Source organism: Giraffa tippelskirchi, chromosome 10, assembly GCF_054371585.1.
Source record: "Giraffa tippelskirchi isolate mGirTip1 chromosome 10, T2T-mGirTip1v1.2.pri, whole genome shotgun sequence".
Classification (NCBI taxonomy): Eukaryota; Metazoa; Chordata; class Mammalia; order Artiodactyla; family Giraffidae; genus Giraffa; species Giraffa tippelskirchi.
In genome coordinates, this window is record NC_137284.1 from 74,863,531 (window position 1) to 74,889,212 (window position 25,682).

The window sequence follows — 25,682 nt, forward strand, 5'->3', positions numbered from 1 at the left end:
GCTCTGTGTCATTTATCATTTGTCTGTTCTGTGTCATCTTAATAACCTTGTAGAAAATAACAAATTAACTTGACTTTAGTGTTCTTTTTGAGTTACGTGGTACTGTTCTCCCGCATGTTGGAGAACCTTGGGTCTTGAAGTGGTTTAGTATTTGTCCCTGTTATTTGCTATCCTTTTGCAATTACTTGATTCCTTCCTGGAATTTTTATTTCTCTGCTTTTTATTTTATTTTAGTTTTTAAAATCCCTCCCTAGATATGGCTCAGTGATTGTGTTTTCTTTTCAGGGAGAAAGTACATTTTCAGGCTCCATTAAAGATGCTCTGCCTGCCGTGTTTTATGTCTCCTGTATCCATGTAAGCAGCAGGATTCCAAGCCTCAGACCTTAAAAACTACACATGTGTTGAAACTCCCCTGAGCTCTCTCTTCTGCTTACCACTCTAGGTTTGATTTAATCCCTATAATTCAGGAAACCAGGATTTCCTTTTCTTTTTAAATGGCCTACTATGTGTTTGTTTTAATATAATTATATTGTGGGGTCGCAAAGAGTCGGACACGACTGAGCGACTGAACTGAACTGATTGTATACAATATTCGTATGTGTTGTAGTATGAGAAAGCTCATCTGTGTTCAGATGTTTACACTGCCAGACGACTATGTAAGTGAGATGAATTCTATGGATGATATTTTGTTTCAGGTTTTTTAAAGATAATTTTGCTTTCAGTGTGATGACAAAAGCAGTGTTTTCCATTGGATCACCCTGCAATTACAGAAGTACATAGTTTTATTAGCAATTTTTTCACAAAAATAAAACTCATATATACAACTTTCAGATAGCTTTATAAAAACCTATGTGCTCAAGTCTTTAGTCATAATAAATTGATATGTCTTAGCTATCTAAGTGAAAGTTGCTCAGTTATGTCCAACTCTTTGCAACCCTGTGGACTGTAGCCTGTCAGGCTCCTCTGTCCATTGAATTCTCCAGGCAAGAATACTGGAGTGGATGCTCAGGTCTCCTGCATTGCTGATAGATTCCCTTCTCCAGGGGATATTCCCAACCCAGGGATCAAACCCAGGTCTCCCACATTTCAGGTGATTTCTTTACCAGCTGAGCAACCAGGGAAACCCTAGCTGTCTAATGGCAACCTTAAAGAAGAACCTGTCAAATGAAGAAGCAGATTGTCAAGAATGATAGCTGGAATTTCTCAGCCTTCAGTGACAGAGTTGACTGAAAACAGGTCAACAGCCAGATCAGTGGTAGAATCCATTATTGTTGTTCAGTCTCTCAGTCGTGTTCAACTCTTTGTAACCCCATAGACTGTAGCACACAAGGCTTCGCTGTCCTTCACCATGTCTTGGAGCTTACTCAAACTCATGTCCATTGAGTTGGTGATGCCATCCAACCATCTCATCCTTTGTCATCCCCTTCTTCTCCTGCCTTCAATTTTTCCCAGCATCGGGGTTTTTTCTAATGAGCCGGCTCTTTGCATCTGGAGGCCAGAGCATTGGAGGAGCTTCAGCTTTAGCATCAGTCCTTTCAGTGAATATTCAGTGAATATCCAGTGAATATTTAGGATTGACTGGTTTGCTTTCCTTGCAGTCCAATGCTCTCAAAAGTCTTCTCCTGTACCACAATTCAAAAAGCATCAATTCTTCAGTGCTTCGTCTTCTTTATGGTCCAAATCTCACATCTGTACCTGATTCAGGGAAAACAATAACTGACTATATGGACCTTTTACAGCAAAGTAATGTCTCTGCTTTTAAATATGCTGTCTAGGTTTCTCATAGCTTTTCATCCAAGAGGTAAGCATCTTTTAATTTTATGGTCACGAGCATCATCTGCAGTGACTTTAGAGCCCAAGAAAATAAAGTCTGTCACTATTTCCATTGTTTTCCCATCTATTTGCTATGAAATGATGGGACCGGATGCCATGATCTTAGTTTTCTGAATGTTGAGTTTTAAGTCAGCTTTTTCACTCTCCTCTTTCACCTTCATCAAGAGGCTCTTTAGTTCCTCCTCACTTTCTGCCATAGGGTGGTGACATCTGCATATCTGAGGTTATTGAGATTTCTCCCAGCAGTCTTGATTCCAGATTATGCTTCATCCAGCCCAGCATTTCACATGATGTACTCTGCATGTATGTTAAACAGGCAGGGTGACAATATACAGCCTTGACGTACTCCTTTCCCAATTTGGAACCAGTCTGTTGTTCCATGCCCGGTTCTAACTGTTGCTTCTTGACCTGCATACAGGTTTCTCAGGAGAAAGGTAAGGTAGTCTGGTATTCCCATCTCTTTAAGAATTTTCCATAGTTTGTTGTGATCCACACAGCCAAATGCTTTCACATAGTCAGAGAAGCAGAAGTAGACGTTTTTCTGGAATTCTCTTGCTTTTTCTATGATCCAAGAGATGTTGGCAATTTGATCTCTGGTTCCTCTGCATTTTTGAAATCTAGCTTGTACATCTGGAAGTTCTCAGTTCACCTACTGTTGAAGCCTATCATGAAGGATTTTGAGCATTACCTTGCTATCATGTGAAATGAGTGCAATTGTACAGTAGTTTGAACATCCTTTGTCATTGCCTTTCTTTGTAATTGGAATGAAAACTGCCCTTTTCCTGTCCTGTGGCCACTGCTGAGTTTTCCAAATTTGTTGGCATATTGATTGAGTGCATCACTCAACAGCATCATCTTTTAGGATTTGAAATGACTTGGCTAGAATTCCATCACCTCCTCTAGCTTTGGTCATACTGACGCTTCCTGAGGCCCACTTGGCTTCACACTCCAGGATGTCTGGCTGTAGGTGAGTGATCACATCATTGTGATTAGCTGGGTCATTAAGACCATTTTTGCATAGTTCTTTGTGTATTCCTGCCACCTCTTCTTAATCTCCTATACTTCTGCAAGATCCATATCGTTTCTGTCCTTTATTGTGCCCACCTTTGCATGAAATGTTCCCTTGGTATCTCTAATTTTCTTGAAGAGCTCTATAGTCTTACCCATTCTATTATTTTCCTCTATTACTTTGCATCATTCAGTTAGAAAGGCTTTGTTATCTCTCCTTGCTGTTCTGTGGAACTCTGCATTCGGATAGGTATATCTTCACTTTTCTCCTTTGCCTTTCACTTCCTTTCCTTTCTCAGCTATTTGTAAGGCCTCCTTTGACAACCATTTTGTCTTATGCATTTCTCTTTCTTGGGGATGGTTTTGATCACTGCTTCCTGTACAGTGTTACAAACCTCCATCCATAGTTCTTCCGACACTCTGTCTATCTGGTCTGATCCGTTGAATCTTTTTGTCTGTTCTACTGTATAAACACAAGGCATATGATTTAGGTCATACCTGAATGCTCTAGTGGTTTTCCCTACTTTCTTCAGTTTAATTCTGAATTTTTCAATGAGTTCATGATCTGAGTTGCAGTAAGCTTTAGGTCTTGTTTTTGCTGACACTATGGAGCTTCTCTATCCTTGGCTGTAAAGAATATAATCAATCTGATTTCAGTATTGACCATCTGTTGATGTCCATGTGTAGAGTTATCTCTGTGTTGCTGGAAGAGGGTGTTTGCTATGACAAGTGTGTTCTCTTGACAAACCCTTTATTAGCCTTTGCCCTATTTCATTTTGTACTCCTTGCCTGTTTTCCAGGTATCTCTTGACTTTCTACTTTTGCATTCGGGTCCCATATGATGAAAAGGACATCTTTTTTTTTTTTTTTTTGGTGTTAGTTCTAAAAAGTCTTGTAGGTCTTCCTAGAATCATTCAACTTCAGCTTTTTTCAGCATTAGTGGTTGGGGCACAGACTTGGATTACTGTGATCTTGAATGGTTTGCCTTGGAAATGAACAGAGATCATTCTGTCATTTTTGAGATCGCATCCAACTACTGCATTTTGGACTCTTGTTGACTATGAGGCCTACTCCATTTCTTCTAAGGGATTCTTGCACATGGTATTAGATATAATGATCATCAGAATTAAATTCGCCCATTCTGGTCCATTTTAGTTCAGTCGCTCAGTGTGTCTGATAATTTACGACTACATGGACTGCAGCACACCAGGCTTCCCTGTCTATCTCCAACTCCTGGAGTTTACTCAAACTCATGTCTATAGAGTTGGTGATGCCACCCAACTATCTTATCTTCTGTCATCCCCTTCTCCTCCTGCCTTCAATCTTTCCCAGCATCAGGGTCTTTTCAAATGAGTCAGATATTCACAATGGGTGGCCAAAGTATTGGAGTTTCAGCTTCAGCATCAGTCCTTCCAATGAATATTCAGGACTGATTTCCTTGAGGATGGACTGGTTGGATCTCTTTGCAGTCCAAGGGACTGTCAAGAGTCTTCTCCAATGCCACAGTTCAAAAGCATCAATTCTTCAGCGCTCAGCTTTCTTTATAGTCCAACTCTCACATCCATACATGACTACTGGAAAAACCATAGCTTTTATTAGATGGATCTTTGTTGGCAAAGTAATGTCTCTGCTTTTGAATATGCTGTCTAGGTTGGTCATAGCTTTTCTTCCAAGGAGCGTCTTTTAATTTCATGGCTGCAGTCACCATCTGCAGTGATTTTGGAGCCCTCCCAAAATAAATCTGTCACTGTTTCCATTGTTTCCCCATCTATTTGTCATGAAGTGATGGGACTGGATGCCATGATCTTAGTTTTCTGAATGTTGAGTTTTAAGCCAACTTTTTCACTCTCCTTTTTCATCTTTCACTTTCATCAAGAGGCTCTTTAGTTCTTCTTTACTTTCTGCCATAAGGGCGGTGTCATCTGCATATCTGAGGTTATTGATATTTCTCCTGGAAATCTTGATTCTAGCTTGTGTTTCATCCAGCCTGGCATTTCTCATGATGTACTCTGCATATAAGTTAAATAAGCACAGTGACAGTATGCAGCTTTGACATATTCCTTTTCCTATTTGGAACCAATTTGTTGTTCCATGTCCAGTTCTAACTGTTGCTTATTGACCTGCATACAGATTTCTCAGGAGACAGGTCAGGTGGTCTGGTATTCCCATCTCTTGAAGAATTTTCCAGTTTATTGTGATCCACACAGTCAAAGGCTTTGGCATAGTCCATAAAGCAGAAGTAGATGTTTTTCTGGAACTCTTGCTTTTTCGATGATCCAAAGGTTGTTGGCAATGTGATCTCTGGTTCCTCTACCTTTTCTAAATCCAGCTTGAACATCTGGAAGTTCACAGTTCATGTACTGTTGAAGCCTGACTTGGAGAATTTTAAGCATTACTTTGCTAGCATGTGAGATGAGTGCAATTGTACGGTAGTTTGAGCATTGTTTGGCATTGCCTTTCTTTGGGACTGTTATGAAAACTGACCTTTTCCAGTCCTGTGGCCACTGCTGAGTTTTCCAAATTTGCTGGGATATTGAGTGCAGCACTTTCACAGCATCATCTTTAGGATTTGAAATAGCTCAACTGGAATTCCATCGCCTCCTCTAGCTTTGTTTGTAGTGATGCTTCCTAAGGTCCACTTGACTTCACATGGCAGGATATGGTGTAGGTGAGTGATCACACGGTTGTGGTTATCTGCATCATGAAGATCTTTTTTGTATAGTTCTTCTGTATATTTTTGCCACCTCTTCCTCATATCTTCTGCTTCTCTTAGGTCTGTATCATTTCTGTCCTTTATTGTGCCCATCTTTGCATGAAATGTTCCCTTGGTATCTCTAATTTTCTTGAAGACATCTCTAATCTTTCTCATTCTATTGTTTTCCTCTATTTCTTTGCATTGATCACTGAGGCAGGGTTTCTTATCTCCTCTTGCTATTCTTTGGGCCTCTGCTCTCAAATGGGTACATCCTTCCTTTTTCTCCTTTGCCTTAAACTTCTTTTCTTTTCTTAGTTATTTGTAAGTCCTCCTCAGAAAACAATTTTGCCATTTTGCATTCGTTTTTCTTGGAGATGGACTTGTCACAGCTTTCTGTACAATGTCACGAACCTCTACCTATTCGTAAAATATTGATGTTCACTCTTGCCATCTTCTGTTTGACCACTTGCAATTTACCTTGATTCATGGACCTAACATTCCATATTCCTGTGCAGTATTGTTCTTTACAACATCAGACTTTTCTTTCAGCACCAGACACATCCACAACTAGGCATTGTTTCCACTTTGACTCAGCCTCTTCATTCCTTCTGGAGCATTTTCTCTGCTCTTCTCCAGCAGCATATTTGGCCCCTACCAACCTGAGGAGTTCATCTTTCAGTATCATATCTTTTTGCCTTTTCATACTGTTCATGGGATTCTGAAGACAAGAATGCCTACGTGGTTTGCTGTTCCCTTCTCCAGTGGACCACATTTTGTCAGAACTCTCTACTTTGTCCTGTCTGTCTTGGATGGCCCAACATAACATGGCTCATAGTTTCATTGAGTTAGACAAGGCTGTGATCCACGTGATCAGTTTGGTTAGTTTTCTGTGATTGTGGTTTTCATTCTGTCTGCTGTCTGACGAATGAGGATAAGAGGCTTGTGGAAGCTTTCTGATGGGAGGAACTGGATGTGGGGAAAACTGGGAGTTGCTCTGGTGGGCAAGGCCATGCTCAGCAAATCTTTAATTCGATTTTCTGCTGATGGGTGGGGCTGTGTTCCTTCCCTGTAGTTTGGCCTGAGGCCAAACTATGATGTAATGGCAACCTCCTCCAAGAGGACTTATGCCAGCATGTGGTGCCTCCCAGTACTGCTGCAATCAGCATCCCTGACCCCGTGGCAAGTCACTGTTGACTCACGCCTGGCTGGTGACTCCTGAACAGTCATAACCAAGTCTGGGTCAGTCTCTTGTGGGGTCACTGCTCCTTCCTCCTGGGTCCTGGTGCACACAAGGTTTTATTTGTGCCCTCAAAGAGTTCTTGTTTCCCCAGTTCTGTGGAACTTCTGTATTCAAATCCCGCTGGTCTCCAAAGTCAAATTCCCTGTGGGTTCTCAGCCCCTTTGTGGGGTCCCCAGGTTGGAAAATCTGTGGTGGGGTAGAATATGTGATCTAAGTTTATTCACACAAATCATAGAGATATAAATATTTAAAAATACCCACTTCTTATCCTTTTGAACAGAGATTCTCCAGTTATTCTACAGAATATCTCTATTGGAGAAGGAAATGGCAACCCACTCCAGTACTCTTGCCTGGAAAATCCCATGGATGGAGGAGCCTGGTAGGCTGCAGTCCATGGGTTCGCTAAGGGTCGGACAGGACTGAGCGACTTCACTTTCACTTTTCCCTTTCATGCACTGGAGAAGGAAATGGCAACCCTCTCCAGTGTTCTTGCCTGGAGAATCCCAGGGACGGGGGAGCCTGGTGGGCTGCCGTCTGTGGGGTCGCACAGAGTCGGACACGACTGAAGTGACTTAGCAGCAGCATCTCTATTATATTTTATCATATAGTGACTTCTACTTTCTACTTCATAGCTCCTTTTGTTCAGATCATTTAGTTATTTGGTTTTCTATGTACCCTGTATCAGTATACTTTTAATAGATGTGTGACAGCCATTTTGTGGCTTCATATATTCCCTTGGTATTTCCTTCTAGATGCATGTCCAGTGTGAAAAATACAAGTCTAGGTAAGAGTACCTTTTGATTGCTTGAGGAGGGCAATATTAAGATATAAGGTTTGAAGATGACTGCCTAGTTATTCATATATTTTTAGTTTAGGAGAATGTACACATTCTTAGATTGAAGGCAGGAGGAGAATGGGACAACAGAGTATGAGATGGTTGGATGGCATCATCAACTTGATGGATGTGAGTCTGAGCAGGCTGCATGAGTTGGTGATGGACAGGGAAGCCTGGCATGCTGCAGTCCATGGGGTCACAAAGAGTTGTACATGACTGAGCGACTGAACTGAACTGACACATTCTTAGAAGTCTAAAGACCCTAGAAATTATAAATCTCTTCAAGTGAGATTATAAGGAGAAGGGGAGACTTAGTCTGGAATTTGTTACAAAAGCACTTGTCTTAAAATCTTTGCAAAAAAAAAAAAAAGAGGAAGGGGACATATGCATACGTATGGCCGATTCATGGTGATGTATGGTAAAAATCATCACAATATTGTTAAGTAATTATTCTCTAATTAAAAATAAAATTAAAAAAAAATCTTTGCAAAACAAACACTTAAAGTATTTATATAATGATTTCTGTTCCAGACACTGGTTTAAAACTCTTTGAATGAATGAACATGCTTAGCATTCAAACACAACTATTGCAAGTTATGTCCATATAACTGATGTGCAATTTGTGGCAGAGGGAATGGTGAGTAACTTGCCCAAGGTCACCATGACCAAGTGGCTAAATTAGTATACGAACATACTCAGATCCTGGGCTCTCACAGGTTAAGAATAAAACAAGAATAGTTAAATAGAGATGAGACTCCTATGATGTCTCCTAACTCCCGATTTAGTGCACTTTACAGTGTATTAATTTATTGTGGATACCACTTATAGACTATTGATATCCATTAGTTTCATTTTGCTAAACTGAAAGAACAAAATTTGCACTTACAGATTTGGGATTTGGAAGGAACTCCTAGCAACTTACTCTTCAACATAGTTGATATGGCCATTATGATGGGAATGGTGAGAATTAAATTAAATTCATTTTTAAACTCTTAAACTGTGCTTTAATTTGTGGGAAGGTGAAGAAACTTTTGGCCATGAAACACCGCAAAAATAACCCATCTAAGCAACTCGGACATCATACCAGAATGTAGGAAGAAAGGAATATGGACAACAAAGAATTGAAAACTGTAATTACTTAATGTCTCAGAAATGAGAATACTTTGATAAACTTCTGTGGTCTATCAATTCAATAGTTTAATTGATTTAGCATTGTGTTCTTGGTAAACCTGTCTGATAAGTAAATGTATGGGTATTTCTTAATGTTCAAGTGGATTTGCCACGTTCAAAGTAAGAATCATTGAAACTCACTGTGATTTAAAGGGCATTTCCTAAGACAGATAGTAAGTCCACAATGACCTGCTTCCACAATTGTAGGGTAATCACACACTGGCGTGCATGCTAGTAAGAAATGTCTTAGTTAATTGGGATCCTTGTACAATTGGTCAGGTTTTGGATATTCCTTCCTTTGAATAAGAGGGTGTTTAGCTTTATTTATGATCCTGAAAATGCATCTTTCGATTCTCAATTGTAAACTCGTTACCACAAATGCTATGTTCATAACTTCTGTAACCATTATGGTAACATTGATGTACCAAGAAAACTCATCATTGCCAAAACTGTACCACAAATCTAGAATCTATTTAAATGAGACCTCCAAACCATTTTATTTACTTTCAGAGAACACAGTAACTTAGAACTGAATGATGGCCTTGAGTTGCACTGTTACAAATGCATTTTGATTTAGATGATATGGTTCAATTTTTGGCACTAAGAAAGCACTACATTTCTCTCATTTTAACTTTCATTGTGTTTTGCGATGGGATTTAAAACACTAAGATTTAATATTGGCTAAAATATATATGATTCTGATGGTTGATTTAATACTTGCATAGATATGAGTGGATAAAGATTAAGTGTTTGGGGTTTTTTTTTTTTGTACTAAGTTTTTGGATCAAAGCATTTTAAAATGTAATATTGATTTACTTCCACATCAACAATATTTTTAGTTTAGAACTGGCGTAATCCCATATGCTACCTTATTTTTAAAATTACAAAATATTTTATAGAGAAATTGACTTAAAGAGTAATGGATAGCAAACTGTACATTGGCAAGTCATTTGATTTCTCCTGTATCTCTCAGTTCACGAATACTGTTTTCACCATGTTTGATAAGTCTTTTAGATAGGATGACATATCAAGATGACAGAATAATATGGTGACTTTGAGATATCAAAGATGTTAAAGGTTTCCGAAAGGAAAAGTTCCCCATCTTTTGTCCTTGTGAAAACTATCAATATGGGAGTTTAGCTTGTGTGTGTGCTAAGTTGCTTCAGCCATGTCCAGCTCTTTGTAATTCTATGGACTATAGCCCACCAGGCTCCTCTGTCCATAGTATTCTTCAGGCAAGAATACTGGAATGGGTTGCTATGCCCTCCTCCAGGGCATCTTCCTGACCCAGGTATCAAACCCTCATCTCTTTTCTCCTGCACTGGCAGATGCATAGATATGAATGGATAAAGATTAAGGGTTTGGGGTTTTTTTTTTGTACTAAGTTTTTGGATCAAAGCATTTTAACATGTAATATTGATTTACTTCCACATCAACAATATTTTTAGTTTAGAACTGGAGTAATCTTCTATCCTACCTTATTTGTAAAATTACAAAATACTTTATAGAGAAATTGACTTAAAGCGTAGTGGATAGCCAACTGTACACTGGCAAGTCATTTGATTTCTCCTGTATCTCTCAGTTCACGAATACTGTTGGATTCACTAGCACCACCTGGGAAGCCCTTATTATTAGCAAGCAAGCACAAAAGTAAAAAGTCACATGACTTACTCTTAGCCTGACCTTGTAATTTATCACCTTTGAAAGTGAAATGGAGCATTATTAGTAATTATACTGGGACAGTAGGCGTAAAGACTGCCCTGGATGTATAATGAAAACTTTTGCCTGTTATATACTCTGTTTGGCATTTTGAATGTAACATTTACTTAAGACAGATGCAGAATTTTGGAGCAGCATTGTGTTATTCTTTTGGCCAACAGAGTCAAAAGTTATGATTGGACAGACCCCATAGAATTAAACCTAAGACAATATTCCTTTAACATATAAATTACAGACCTTGCTCAAATTCTTTTTAGCTTGCTCATAAAAGGTGGGGAAAGATTTTAAAGCAATGCATGTGAATCATCTGAGGATTTTGTTAAAATGCAGATACTGATATGGCGTGCCTGGAATGGAGCCTGAGATTTTACATTTCTGATAAACTTCTGGGCAATGTTGATATTTTGCTACTCAAAGTTCTAAATTATTTTAGGGTCTCCACACATCTTTTTTTTTAAACTTTCATCTTAATTACCTTTAATTTTAGCAGTGAGTGTTCATTTTATCATTCAAATTAACAAGATATGTTGTTAGTTTCACCAATAAAGACCTATTTTATATATCCAGTAACCTAATTAGCAAAACATTGGTTATTGCTCAAAAACAGAAATTTTAGGAAGGCTGTGTAGCTACCTCTCAAGTTCAGCCCATTCTGATAGTATGCTGCATGTTTTAGGTGTTTAGACTGGGTATTCTTGATTTAGCATGTTGGTTGACCACTTTTCAAAAATGCTTTCTTGATGGACACATTTGGAAATTGACTTAACTCGAGTTATACATGCCCATTGTATCACATCGCTAATGCCCGAAATTGTCAAAATACAGTTGATCCTTGAACAACACGGGTCTGAACTGCTAGGTCCATTTAATATATGTATTTTTTCATTAGATATGTACCACAGTATTATATTAATAGGACTTCATGATCTAAGGTTGGGGCTGTTTGCAATGTTATATTTGGTTTTTCAACAGTGTGGAGAGTCTTTTCCATTAGAGGTTATTACAAGAAACAGTATAGTCCACTGTGTGATCGTCAGTCCTTGTTGTTTATCTGTTTTATGTATAGTAGTATTGTTGTTTAGTTGCTAAATCATGTCTGACTCTTTTATTACCCCATGAACTTAGCCCACAAAGCTCCTCTTTCCATGTGATTTTCCAAGAAAGAGTACTGGGGTGGGTTGCCATTTCCTTCTACAGGGGATCTTCCCAATCTCAAGGACCAAACCCACATCTCTTACTTGGCAGGTGGATTCTTTATGACTGACCCACCTGGGAAGCCAATGTATAATAGTGTATCTGTTAATCCCAAATTCCTAATTTATCCCTCCCCACAAAAAGAAGTAAATAAAATAAAATGTATTTTGATAGATTCTAATATTTTTGCTATAATTTTCTATAATTCCAAGTTTACTATCATTTTCTCCCATCATATTTAATCTTAATGACATCCAGTGTATTTTTTTTTTTCTGAGATGTATTTTTATATTATCCATACCTTTCCTTATCAGGCTCATGATTTCCTCTACCATAATTTCTTAAATAGATGAAAGATATTTCTAACAGCTGTTTTAGCATACTTATCAGCTAATTCCGTCATCCCTGTCATTTCTTGAGGTACCACTATCGATTGGTTTTCTCTTAATTAGCAGTCATGTTTTTCAGCTTATCACCATGCTTAGAATTTTTTATTGGATGCTAGTCATTAAATTTATGATATTTTTATGTTGGAGCCTGGTTTTGTTTGATTTTATATTTCTTTAAATATGTTTGGGCTGGGCTATAGCATTCATTTAAGTTACTTGAAACAATTTTACATTCCTCAAGATTGAGCTTAAGCTTTGTTAGGCAGGACCAGAGCAGCCTTTAATCTGTAGTGAGTTTGGCCTCATTTTTGAGGCTATTCCTTTTCCAGTACTCTACTTGTTATTCCACTTGTTGTGGAGGTATCTCAACTCTGGCGAACGAGAACATCAATTATAGTTGGCCCCATGGTGTTCCTATGACTCTGCTGCTTCTGTCTTTCATGTGCTTCTGTTCCTAGCCTTGGATAGTTTCCCTGTGTCCACCATTACTCACTGTACTGGTGAAGACTCAAGGGAAATGCTTTGTGGATTTCCTGATCTCTCTCTTTATGTAGATCACGTCTCTCCGGTACTCTGCCCTGTGAGTTATAGATGCTTTGGTTACTTCAAATTTTAAATTCTTCGTTATCAGTTTAGAGAGGTTGACAGGTTCTATCTGGGTTCCTGTGCTTATTTATTTTGTCTTCTCAATAATCATTAAATTATGCTACATTTGGTCCAAGTCTGAAAACTATGCTTCTTATATTTTGCTTGAATTATTGAGTGTTAAAGGCAAATGGACAAACATGTTATTTCACCATATCTGGAAGTGAAAATACAAATTTGATGACCTTTAAAAAAATATTCACTATCTTGTAATCACCACCTCAGTCAAGATATAGAAAAACCATAAATAACAAATAAAAATTTTGAAGTGAGTGTCTCTTAAAAATAGTATTTAATTCTTTATAAATCACATCATGATCATAAACCCATCAAGATACTGGGGGAAACACAACTATCCTTTCTTATCTCCTTGTGTGTTTAGAAATAGTGTTACATTATGGTTGGGAATAGAAACAAATGTGTGAATGTAAATCATAAGAATGTGTATAAGTTTGGCTTGTTCACTTTTCAAAACTGAGAATTCAGAGAATTTAGAATAGTGAAGCCCAGATTTTTAACATTAGAAAATATAACCACGAAATCTACTATTTCTTTTGTCCTAATGAAGGAATTGTTATCTTCTTTCTTTTCTAAGGTTTGACACTCCTGCCTGGACAAAGGTTACTTATGCCATCTAACTGACCATTTGTTTTAGATCTAAATGGATGGATATTTTCTTTTCTTTTTTCTTTATAACTAGGATAACATGTGTTATGGCAAGTTTCTTTGAAGTTTTATGCTGTGTACTTTCTGCTAAAGCTCTCATTTTTCTCTCTTTACTTACTGCCTTTATATTATGATAAATCACTGAAATCTCATAGGCTTATCCTTATATCAAAACTATCATTCCTTTCTTTCCTCTCTTTTTCTTTTCCTTCTGTGAAGTTTTGATTAATTAGATGACTTAGACTACACCTGCCACTTTGAAGAGTAATGTTATATAGTAGTTTTTATAATATTGTATATAGAAGTTTTTCATCTAGTAAGTATGGATTTCCCCTCCAACATGTCACCTATGAAAATTGTATGGTAATTGTGAGATGTGTGTTGAATACTAGTGAAATGAAAGTAAAAAGAATTAGCACTTTAACCCTACCTTAGTCTTACCTTTCTACTTTGTCATTGTATCCTTCAATTTCTTTACTTACCATGAAACAATGCTGAGCTGAATATTTACTGTACTGCTGCTGCTGCTGCTAAGTCGCTTCAGTCGTGTCCAACTCTGTGGGACCCCATAGACGGTAGCCCACCAGGCTCCCCCGTCCCTGGGATTCTCCAGGCAAGAATACTGGAGTGGGTTGCCATTTCCTTCTCCAATGCATGAAAGTGAAAAGTGAAAAGTGAAAGTGAAGTCGCTCAGGCGTGTCCGACTCTTAGCGACCCCATGAACCGCAGCCTACCAGGCTCCTCCGTCCATGGGATTTTCCAAGCAAGAGTACTGGAGTGAGGTGCCATTGCCTTCTCTGATTTACTGTACTAGACACAACTTAAAACGTCTTCCACACGCATATTACTCAATGGTAATATTACTCTTTATAAAACCTATAATGAGTTTTATTTATATTTTTTTCCACATTTCTGATATTCAGAAGTATGTAAATGTTAAGCTACTGTCATTTGAACTGTTTTTGTTTCTTCTTTAAGATCCATATAGTTAACTGATGTGAAAAGTGCATATCTCAGAAAGGTCTATAAATCTTTACTATAAAACTCCAAGTACAAATGAGTAAGTACTTAAAGTTTGATTGGCATGATATTAAGCAGTATTTGCAAAATCACTATAAAGTGGACTAAAGTTATTATTCCACTTTAAATAAAATTATATACTGCCCGCTTTATGAATTACTGAATAATAAGGCTTTAAAAATCTACTTAAAATATAATTACTATTGCTGCAATTAGTATTTATTTTTCAAGAAATCCATCTATAATTATAGTTTAAAAATTATCAAACTCTTATGTTAGAGAATAAAGAAAGAATTTCATCTCTTGGGAATTGAGGTGTCATAATATGTTTTTAAAATTGATAAAAAAAATACTTCTCAAAATTTCCATAATTCCCCTTGAACTGGATTGAAGAGTAAATTATTTCTATGAATTGCACTCTATCATGTTGCTGATAAGTCAGTTTTCAGAGTGTAAATTGCACACAAGGAGGAAGCCTTGGCCTCTGTATGCTTTGTGTTGTCAGGAGCCTTGTTTTATCTTGGTATCTTGTGTGTGTGTGTGTGTGTGTGTATGTGGTTAGTCACTTCAGTCATGTCCAGCTCTGCGACAGTATGGGCTGTAGCCTGCCAGGCTCCTCTGTCCATGGAAGTCTTCAGGTTAGAATACTAGAGTGGGTTGTCATTTCCTTCTACTGGGAATCTTCCTGACCCAGGAATCATACCTGCATCTCCTGCATTGCAGGCATATTCTTTACTCGCTGAGCCACTGGGGGAGCCTGATGGTATCTAGTGTACCCTGGAATAAAACTGTTTCTCAATAAATTCTGGATAACTGAGTGAGTGAACCTTATCAGTGTATCCAGAGAATGAGAATTCTGTGATTATTCTCTCTAGTGTGCTTTTTTCCCTCAGGGAAGAGATCCATTTTGTAATTAAAGCTCCACATGCAAATTTGAATGTTAGGGTAGATATATTTGCCTACCTGTTCACATTTGTAGTGGTCTCTATGTTATGTCATATTTTTATATTTTCCCATGGCATTATAGATGAAAAAGAATATAGTGGAAAGGTAAAGTTGCCTATCTCTTTTTATAAAAGTATGATTACTAAGATCTAAATAATAACAATTGTAGATTTTTTGTTGTTGTTAATTAGTAACCAAGTAAATCTCAGGTCCAGTGTGGCCTGAACACTCCATTAAATTAGTTTAGTTACAATGCTTGATTCATGACACTCGGTTACGTTTGATTCACGAATGGCCACATTTTAAAAAACATAATTAATCAACATGAAAGGAACACCAGTAAACTTACTACCCAACCAAAGAAGTAGCTTAACAGTATGTTATATCTACTTCTGTGTTTCTCCTTTATCCCATCTCTCCTGGTCCTTCCACCAGAATTGACAGCTATCTTTAAACAGTGTTTAATATATCCTATTGATATTTTACTTTTAAATATGAAAGCCTAGATAATATGTTATTTTGCTTTATTTGTCTTTGAATTTGTAAAAGGGATATTGTAAGTACCATGTGGTTTGATATAAATCACAGTTAAACTATTGTATGCTTTAATAAATTCATGTATTTTTAATTCTACAATTATTATAGTTCATTAGACTCTATGAATATGAACCAAAATCTAGCAATATTTCAGTTTGGGGAGATTTCTCATTCTTTGGTAAAAATAGACAAACTCGTAATTACTATCAATTTGACAGAGGAAGGACACCCAATGCTTTATGACATGTACTAGCTGGAGGATTGAGTTGAGCCTTGAAGAATGAACAGGATTTACTTAAGCAAAGGGGAATGGCCTACCAAGCTTTTTCTATGTTTGCATGACGTAGGTAAACTGGTGGCATAAAATGAGTATGGAAAGGAAGGCAGAGGCCAGACTGTGAAAGACTTTGCAAACTATACAAAGAGTTTGGACATTCCTCTTTAGGTTAGGGAGTCTGGGAAGATTTAAAAAGAAAGTAAATGATCATTTTTGCCATTAGAGATATTATCCTGGTAGCCATGTGGAGGATGGATTACAAAGAAGTCAGACTTAGTTTCCAGGCTATGGCAGTGGTCCGGGTAAGAAATGTGGAGGAGTTGATCTAAGACAGAGACAAGCCGATGGCAAAAAGGGAGAGATTAATATGGAATTTTGAAGAGAACATTAATGAGACTGTTTACCAGTGTAAATGACTGGTGGAAATTGCGCCAAAAGGTGAGAAATTTAAGACTTGTAGCTTTTGGGATTGGATTACAAAATCACTAGTGGGACCCTTAGCCCAGTCTAGAGAATTTTTGTATAGAGGAAGTTTAGTGGGGGACTGGGTTGGGTGTGGAAAGAGAGTTTAGTCTAAAACCTGTTGAGTTTTCTAGCACCTATAAGACAATACCTAAACCTGTAGCTGAATTCCTATTTTTTAAAAAAAGCACTATGGAAGAAACAAAATCAAAGATTTCTAAGCCTCAAAAAATTTACTCTCAGGGAGGGAATGATACAAGGATTGAAGACTCTAAAATGAGACAATATCCTAGGTGACACTGAAGAAGAATACACAGTGAATAGAGAAGTCTCTATTCTGTTTGACTGATTACAACAGGCTGCATGAGTGAGATGTTCCTTGAAGTTCACTTTGATCATGAGTCTTTCAGCTGACATAGATATTGGTGAAGAAGCGAAGTGTAAGAAACATAACATAATAAATAGTGGCACAATATACAGGTAGGAAGCATGGAATGTGTTTAGAGAGCATCCAGACCCTCATTTTGACTGCAATTTAGGGTTCCAAAAAGACTAGTGAATGATGAAATAAAGATTGGGACCAGATTCCAAACAGTTTTGAATGCTAGGCATTGTAGTTTGTTTAGTTAGAGACTGGAGCCCTAACCGTAAGAATGGTTTTAAGGGTGAACTGACCATGTCAGAATTTCACTGGGGAGGGTAGAAAATGACTGTGAGAATCCTCTTTTGGAGCCTGGGGTAATAGTTCATGAAGAGAAAGTGAAAGCCACAAACGGGCAACAGGAAAAAGGGAGAAGATAGGTGTTATTTCATATGGTTTTTAAGGTAAAAATCAAAGGAAAAGGGAGTCAAGGATGGTTCTACAAGTTTGGGTTAAGTCCTTGATGGGAAGGCTGTGTGTATCTGCAGTGTTCCTAAATGACTGTGTGTTGGAATCAATTGATGGCTGTAGGTAATTGGCAGGAAACGATTTGAGAGGGAGCAGTTACCCCAAATAGCAAAGCCAGAAAAGATAAAGACTAAGAAAAAAATAATTATGAGTCATTTGTTACTTTTGAATGAATGGGTATTGGGCATAGAGGAAGAGCTAAAAAAGACATGAGATTTTCCCTTTACTTGTAACATGATTTAGTTAGAACAAATATTTTTAAGTTTCTTACTCTAATGTTCTTGAAGTCTAAAATTCTGTGAATCTTAAAAACTCAAGAGATTAGTGAGTGACTTTATAGAGGTGTTGTGTGTAAAGATGACTTGATGGCATCTGTGAATACAGGCCATCGGTCAGCAGGAGTAGAGATAGTGATGAGGTAAAACAGAAGTGATGATGGTTCAGGACTCCTTCAGATGGAGGAAGGGATGCAAGGTAAAGCAGAGATAGGGACATTTGCTATGGTAGGTTGGCATGGTAGATAGCAGTGAGGGGAAAAGATGGATAAAGGTAAGGAGGGTTATAGAAGGTATTTGAGGTAGTGTATTTGGTTGGGCTCAGACACTGCAGTAAATAAGTGACGTTCCTCTTCTGGAAATGAAGGGATGTGGGGAGGAAACTAGAGGGATCTGAATAATATCTGCAAGTACTGCTAAGAAATGCAACAGAGAGCGGAGATGTAGTGAAATTTGCCACACAGCTGTGAAGGCATAGATTACTTTGTGTCTGCATTTGTCTTTGCCTGCATGAGTTGTCTATATTATGTTTTCACTTAGGCAGATAGTTAAAGCTCAAACTGTTTAAAAATACTGTTTCTGCTGAGTGTAGGGATAGGTGGACATCTCTTTCCATAGCTCTCTTCATTAAAGCTAAAGAGCACAGTGTCCTGCAAGCTTGTCATGGGGCAGAAGTTATTTGATATCTCTTGGAAGGAAGATAATGTTTCTATGATCTATTGCATTTCATTTAGAGGCATACATATAGATAAGTTATTAGGATTTTCCTCACCACCATCAACCTAGCCCAAATTACCATTGTCAGCGGCATCTTAACATGCAGGTGAGATGCCCCAAGCCAAGCCTTTTCCACTATCCAGGTTTATAGACTCTCATCACCAACTCGATGGACATGAGTTTGAGCAGGCTCTAGGAGTTGGTGATGGACGGGGAGGCCTGGCCTGCTGCAGTCCATGGTGTGGCAAAGAGTTGAACACAACTGAGTGACTGAACTGATAGACTCTCATGCATTTAAGAGATGAAATATCTTAAAATATTGGCCGCAAAGAAAGATATTTTTCCTCAAACATGGAGACTATATAGATAACTTTATACATTTTTTAAATTAGAAATTTCATGCACAGGTGTAACATGCAACATTTAACCTTTTTCAAAGTGAGTGAAGTCTTTTAAGAGCTCTCTTAAAAGCGTCCTGTCAGTGACTACTATAAACTTCCTTTACTTGGAGCAGGATCAAGGGCACCTACCATTTTTTAGTGCCAGCGGATCCCCAGTAATCGGACTTCAAATGGGGCTGAGTCCATGTTCCTTGAAGACCAAACTGGGGCTTTTGTAGCATTTAACAAAGTAATACTCCCTGGCCAAATCCGAGTCTCAAAATGTAGACAATGTACATTCTGGACCCATTCCACCTGCTTTTGAAAGCTGCCAAATGTTTACTTTCTTCTCATTTGGTCCTGTGTTGTGTTTTTTACTCATAACACATATTTTGCACCAAAAACAATTTAGTGGCTTAGTGGGAGTAGAGTCAGAAATGAAGAGAAAATGGAGAAACTGCTGGCTGGTGAAGCAGCTCACGATTAATAAATTGTGCAACATGTGACTTGGCAGCTCTTCGATTCACCAGCGGAGTCCCCTCCCTTGTAAATTCTAGTTGGCTTTCCCATACATTATTATGTGGATTCCTTATAACCACTTCCCTTTCTGATTTTCCAGAGACAGGGTATAACGTTTCCCCGAACGCCAATAAAATGTGAAATCTTATCCCCCTCTTTAGGTTGGCTTTGTGTAGTCATCTTCCAAAATAAGAATAGCAAATGTCTTAAACATTGCTATTTTCTATTTTTATGTTCATTCAATAGTTACAGTTCTTCATAACATCACAGTTTTCATTTCAACAGCAGTTTGTTAAGTTTGGGGAATGAATATTGAAATTGTGTTTCCTTTCCTCCTTTAAAAGTAAATCTGATTTTACATACCACTGTGCAGATGAATCTACATCCTTAAATTAGTACAGATTATACACTAATTTTCCACCTAATCAAAATCTATACTTGAATGGACTTGAATGAAGTACATTAACTTCAAATCCTTCAACATATAATCTTGGTTTGCTGGTATATTCCTGAGACAACAGAAAACACTGGGGTTCAAATTTTTATTTGGTTTACATAATCAAAGAATTTTTTTTTATGAAGGCAATAAATTCAAGCATTGTTATTAACTGTGACACATTAAAAACAAGGATTCTTTACTACACCATACTGAAACATTTGTTGACAAGCTTTCAAGAGGAGGTTTCATTTTGAACAATGGAGGGATGGTGGGATATAAATAGCTTACATCGTGTGCCGTGTCTTCTGAGAGTAATTTCTTTTTCTTTCTTTTTCCTTTTTTTTTTGAATGGAGCTTTGGCACAGGAAAGCCTAAAATATATACACAGTATTACATCATTTGCATTAAGTCATTTTGTGTTTTGAGGGCCTTCTAGATTCAGAGAGTAGAAATTAGAGTGAAAAGATAAATTGTTCAATATGTCTAAAAACTTCAGAATCCATGTTCCTGGTATCAGAAAAAGTTCATGGCATATTTATATCAGACTTGCAGTGTATCAGCCTTGAATGTTTAAATATTGCTTTCAAATTAAACTGGAGATATGGGATTTGCAAAAGGGTTTTAGTAAGTTTAGGATGAAGATAATGTGGCTTCATTTAATTTTGATTTCTATTCTCCACAAAAGTTAGCTAGCACAGATCATATTTAAAATTTTCTGATATGATTTTCCCTTTTGTATTTATGGATGCATGACTGTAATGCATATTACATTTGAGCATTTCTCTGTCTCTGGAAATTGGGCTTGAGGTGGAGGGTGGTATGTAGTTTCAACACATTTCTAAAGAGAGGGAAAGGCTTAGTCATTATTTAGCTACATTTTTGCAAGAAGATAATAGACTTGAGAGCTGAGTTTGAGGGAAGATAAAGGATTGTCCAGATTTTTTTAGCTCACATTGTAACCCAAAGTGGGGGTCTGACTGTTTGCCACTCAAAAGCCATTGAAGAGACAAGGTTGATGGAAAGGAAACTTTGCTTTATTTCGGATGCTGGCAACTGGGGTGGAGAGGGCAGACTCCTACCTAAAGGCTGACTCTCTGCCACCCTCCCTCCCAATAACATACAGTAGGCAAGAGCTTTTATAGATAGAGGGAGGGGACTTCATGTAGAATCAGCACAGTCAGCTCTGACAGTCATCTTGACATTGGTCAGGTGATGATCTGATCAATATCATCTTGATTGTTTTAGGTACAATAAATCTTCAGTTCCAGGGTCTTTCGTTTCCATTCTTTGATGCAAATTCTTGGAATTGTGGCAGCTTATGTCATGGCTGCCAGAGAAGGCAATGACACCCCACTCCAGTACTCTTGCCTGGAAAATCCCACGGGCGGAGGAGCCTGGTAGACTACAGTCCATGGGGTTGCTAAGAGTCGGACGCGACTGAGCAACTTCACTTTCACTTTTCACTTTCATGCACTGGAGAAGGAAATGGCAACCCACTCCAGTATTCTTGCCTAGAGAATCCCAGGGACAGGGGAGCCTGGTGGGCTGCCGTCTATGGGGTCACACCGAGTCGGACACGACTGAAGAGACTTAGCAGCAGCAGCAACATGTCATGGCTGCAGTCCGGTCATCACGTAGTTAACTTCCACCACCAGGCGGAGGTTTCAGTATTTACAGGACAGCTCACAGGATATGGCTCAGAATATTATCTATAGTCTATAATATTACCTATTATCTATATCTAATATATCTATTATCTTTAGTCAAGAACTAAATGTCCTTGACTCTGCTGAATGACTATTATTATTTAGCCTTGTTGGATTGTTTTCCTTTGTTTCTGCATTTTCTCACTCCTTTGATTAAACTTATTCTTTGGTTAAAGTTTTTCGAAAGACAAAACTCAGGCTGAGGATAGTGGGGGAAGGGCCAGAAACAAGTAGATACAGCGATTGTGTGTAAGGAAGTCACTCTATGGAGAGGGTTGGCATGGGGGCTGGGAGGCGTGGTGCCCAAGAGTCATATGAGATAGAAACTACTTTACTACCTAGAGACTGTTTACGTGTGTGCATCAAACTGAGTGTTAAACTGGATAAAAAGCCAGAGTCTAATCTCCTCCCTCCCTCCCAGCCACCTACTAGGTAGAAGTTTAAGAAGAGAATCGGCTGAATAAAGCAACTACATTTGCTCAGCGTATTTAAGGATCACTGACCCACCGATAGTATGAGTAGTGCTCTGTACAAATTGCTAAAATTGCTAGTTGTCCATTGAGCAGCATCACCACTTCTGAATTCCCAACTGTATCATATGATGTCATCTCACATCTTTTACTATATAGGAAAGCAGCAGTAAAAATGTCACTTTTTGTGCTTTTAAAAAACAAAATAATAAAGCTTTCCATAACTCCTCTTTGCAAATAAGTCACAGACTGTTGATTTCTAGGTTATCAGTGAAACTTGTATATGTATTTTATTTGACTTATATGATTTTTTTTAATGTTGTAATTAAAATTAGAGGATTTCAGAAAATAATAGGTTTCTGGCTGTTATTGAAAAGATTTGGCAGTCTGCCAGCATAGGGCCTGGATTCCTAAATGTCACTCGTTGCTAGAGCTGAGTGTTAGGTGCCTGTTTCATGGACCATTTGCTCCATTCTGCCTGAGCTCTACCACTGTCTCCACTAGGTGAGCTTCACTCATGACCTTTTGCTCCCTGGCACTCTTTCACATTGGTCTTGTGATGCTGCATACAAAGGATAAATGTGTACAAAGGTTCATTCTGTACCTGAGCCTCATTTCAGTGGTCCCTGAACCTGTATTCTGCCTCACCTTTCATTATCTCCTTATTAGTTGCCTCTTCTTCAAGCACAGCTGCTAATTCTTCACTTGTGTTTGTCTTACTCCGTTCCCTTCCTCATGGTGTTTGAACCCTACCTCTCCCTGTTGCCAGCACGCACGCACGCACACACACACACACACACACACACACACACACACACACACACACACACACACACACACACACACACACACACACACACACACACACACACACACACCCTGTTTCTTTTTAGCCTAATTGGCCCTTCTCAGTAAGAGTTACGTCAAACCAAGTCCACAGATGTTACCTTAAGATGCTACTATATATGGGGCACTGTGTTGCATGCTGCTGGAATACAGTCCCATAGGGACATTACAAAGATCTTTGAGGGTATAACACATAAAAATTAAGTTAAATATATGGAGCATTAAATAACAGATCATAGAATGATATAAAGGATATGATGTAGAGGACCAGTGGTGCCATGGAAATCTGTATGAGTTGCCCACATCATCTGTATCTCTTCAAGATACAGAATTAGGATCCTAGTTTTGTGTCATGGGAGAGTAACTCCATTTATTTCAAGAGTGTCATTAAAATATCAATTAAAAAATATTCATTTAAATTGGAAACAAAGAACTAAAGCCATTAACATCAATTTCCACCTCAGTTTCAGGCATGTAAACACACACAAAAATACATAATGAACATTTGTTAGCAGTTAATAAAGATTACCAGCATGCATGTAAATTTCATCATTCTCTGAATTTCTTGGTCCATGGTTCTTCAAAAATTTTGCATTTTAAAACTTGATGATGTTAAACAGATACAGTTTTCTTATCACTTATTAAAGTTGAAATCATGATTTTTTCTTAGTATATCAAAATTCTCCTAAAAAAAATATGAGAAATATATTCTCTTAGGAAACATGAGGAATTGTTTCCTTCTTCCTGTCACTCTGTCAGGACTTACTTCTCTATATACTTAGAGCTAGTTAAAGAAATCACAAAGATATCCTGCTGGTAAGCAAGTTAACTGCTGAATAAAGCTCTAGGGTTAAAGGTTAACAGGCATGGCTTCAACAACAACTTTTTATAATAGACATGCATTGCACCTATTAACCTAAACACCCTATTGTATCTGTCATATTTGGTTGTATTTTATTTTATTTTCCACCATTCCTGCCTAAGAAAATTGTTGTTCCTTTAAATTCCTGGAACTAAGTCACTGTTGTTATTCTGAAATTAGTTCTCTTTATTGATGATAATCATATTAGGCATTTAAATTACTATTTAATTAAAATGTAAAATTTAATTATATGTAATAAGATATTAAGATAATTTATTTAAATAAGTGGGATTAACTCTGCTATCTTTTTTATTGGTCTCAGTGTATTTCTTTAATTGGTGCAAACGAAATAGCATCTACCAAAAGATTATTGGACTAAAACATGACAATCCATTTATTTCAACCATTTAAATGAGTAATTAATATACATTAATTAATTAATATTGGATGCTATCCTGTGGGGGTTAATTAAGACCATCGATCTACACTTCTGCTAGAGCTTAATTAAGATATGCCTGATCCTTACCAGTCTGTTGCTTAGCAACTAAATCATCCCCTCCTTTCCCATTTGGTCTGCTCACCTTGGAACCTAAAAGACTGAAAAAATTATTTATGCAAAGTAAGCATAGGGACAGCCAGACTCACAGGAATTTCATAGGTTTAGGGACATGTCAGGAGAGCAGGTAAATTTGAATTCTATCCAGGGTAGCTGTGGTGAAGTGGGCTTTGAGTAAGTTTGAGTAGCAAAATTCTGTCAACTGAAATGGTAATTTTTGTAAAAATTATTTATTTAATGCTTCTTGATTTCCAGATTAATTAGGAAGTATTTTCCTTTGAGGGGGGAGACAAAGAGGATCTGTAGCTACTTTTTAGTGAATAGTTAAAAAGGATAACCCTGAAATTCTTAAAAGTTGGTACCTAGAATAGGAATATAAGTGGCATTTTTTTTTACAAGAGCTAAACTTAACTCAAACAAGGAAACTGTGTATGATTTCCATTTTATTTATGAAAACCTTTAGTTTACAAAACACAAAGAAATTAATATTTAAAAAAAATTTACATCTACATGTACAATTTTCATCTTTTTTAAAAAAAACTTAACTCTTTCTAAACTTCCAAGTTGCTCTAAACATTTACTTGTGCAGAGGAGAATCTCCACTTTAGATATAAATGTAAAAAATAAAAACTGCATAATTTGAGAAAAAGGACTCAAATATACAAACATATCGGTATAATAAAAAATGTATTGCTGATAAAGTTTTCTTATCCAAATATTTGTAAACTGTTTTGCTAAAACAATGACAAACACCACAACAAAACCAGTGGAATAAACTTGAATTTGGCACCCCAAGGCTGTGTAAAGCAAACTCCTTGATAATTACAAATTTGGCAAAATTGTGGTTAGCTTAATGAAAAGACTGGAAAGTGTGCCAGGCCAATGGCAAAGGACCTAAATCTAAAGACAGACAAGCTTTTCTTGATTACAGTGATTACATCATGGTCATTAGAATTTAAAGTAACTAACCCAAACACAGACATCATATCTTCATTTGATAGCTGTAGTCTAGTAAATAGTGGGAAAGGATGTTATGTATGGATTAAGCTTGATGAAATGAAAACAGACATTCTTTTTGAACCTGTCTGGCAAGGAAAATGAAAACTTCAGAATCAGGCAGTAAAGTTAACTTTTAAAGCTCAGTCTCTTTGATTGGAAAAGGTCTGTGTAGTGTTTTGGGCTATTCTTTGTTTTATAGGGAAGCCACTGCAACAAATAGCTTTGCAGACTCGTTCATTCATGCAGTCTGTAGTCAAGTATGACGTCTGAGATCTGCTTTTGGGAAATGAAGACAATTAGTCTTTTCAGATTTTTCAAAGTATAATGAGGTGGGAGCTGTGGTTCAACATTTCTTTTGTCATCAACTGTATTACAGTTAAACCACCATT

The 25,682-nt window shown here is 37.5% G+C and overlaps 1 long non-coding RNA gene across 3 annotated transcripts in view; it reads left to right on the forward strand.

The window, feature by feature from the left end:
• Positions 1-25,682, forward strand: part of LOC145524472 (uncharacterized) — a 517,399-nt gene that overhangs the window by 85,859 nt on the left and 405,858 nt on the right. The window contains exons 4-5 of one of the 3 annotated variants that reach the window (XR_014067557.1): positions 8,143-8,248; positions 8,500-8,571. The exons of the other annotated variants lie outside the window; for them this stretch is intronic. This is a non-coding gene — a long non-coding RNA (uncharacterized LOC145524472). The remainder of the gene's footprint in view (positions 1-8,142; positions 8,249-8,499; positions 8,572-25,682) is intronic. 3 annotated transcript variants of the gene reach the window in all.